The sequence below is a fragment of the Bison bison genome, unplaced genomic scaffold (genome assembly GCF_000754665.1).
Source record: "Bison bison bison isolate TAMUID 2011002044 unplaced genomic scaffold, Bison_UMD1.0 scf7180017864286, whole genome shotgun sequence".
Lineage (NCBI taxonomy): Eukaryota > Metazoa > Chordata > Mammalia > Artiodactyla > Bovidae > Bison > Bison bison.
In genome coordinates, this window is record NW_011494858.1 from 1,506,431 (window position 1) to 1,507,468 (window position 1,038).

The window sequence follows — 1,038 nt, forward strand, 5'->3', positions numbered from 1 at the left end:
CATGGTGGTTTAGTGGCTAAATTGTGAATGACTCTTGTGACCCCAAGGACTGTAGCCTGCCAGGCTCCTCTGTCCATGGGATTTATCAGGCAAGAATGCTGGAGTGAGTTGCCATTTCCTTCTCCAGGGGATCTTCCTGACCCAGGAATTGGACCCATGTCTCCTGCATTGGCAGGCAAATTCTTTACCACTGAGTCACAGGGAAGCCCATTCTGTCAATTACACCTCAATAAAAAAATTAAAATACAAGAGGGTCACATAGGCCACAGAGAAGAGGGAAAGCAAAGAATAAGATGATATGAAAGAAAGGAAGCAGCAGAGAAGGGAGAAAAAGCCCAGCAGGAGAGAGGAGAGAAGCAGCAGGCAGCGGGCCCTGCTCAGGAGGGAAGGAAGCTGCCCCAGAGCTCGGGATCCTCCAGGAGACAGGCCCCGTGCTCTGGCTTCAGCCCTGCATCACCCAGCTGTCTGGACACTGATCTTGCTATTCTAGCATCTAAAACCATCTCCTTCCAGACCAAAAGTGGGCATCCCAGAGAATGTTTTAACAAGATTACTTTACTAAAATTATGTCTCAAAAACATTATGGAAATAAAACAAGCAGAGAGTCATTTCCCCTCCTTTAGTTTCTCTAATGGTTGAACAATTAATTCGACTACCTTGTGGTCTGTCCAATTTTGCATCTCAATTTCAGCTAAACTAACTGAATTCACTGCACAGAGTTTTATGTTTTTGTTTTCAAAAAATTCTTTTTAATGACTAACTGCTTGGTTTCTATTATAACCTATTCAGTTGCAGTCCACTACTGAGCAGTCAAATGTGCAGCCATATTGACCTGGGACAACCACACTGAGTGAACATCAGAAAATTAATAGGTACAAACAATATTTATACAGTATTCAAATTCCTGTCAAATAATTTAAAAATTATTAACTTTCCTCAGCTAAATCCAAGCTGATTCTCATTCACAAGCATGCATGCATGCTGAGCTGTGTCTGACTCTTTGCAACCCCATGAACTGTAGCCTGCCTGGCTCCTCTG

General features: G+C 43.2%; 1 protein-coding gene across 1 annotated transcript in view; it reads right to left on the reverse strand.

Annotated features, from left to right (window-relative positions):
- Window positions 1-1,038, reverse strand: part of FHOD3 (formin homology 2 domain containing 3) — a 469,739-nt gene that overhangs the window by 136,876 nt on the left and 331,825 nt on the right. The gene's annotated exons all lie outside the window — the stretch shown is intronic.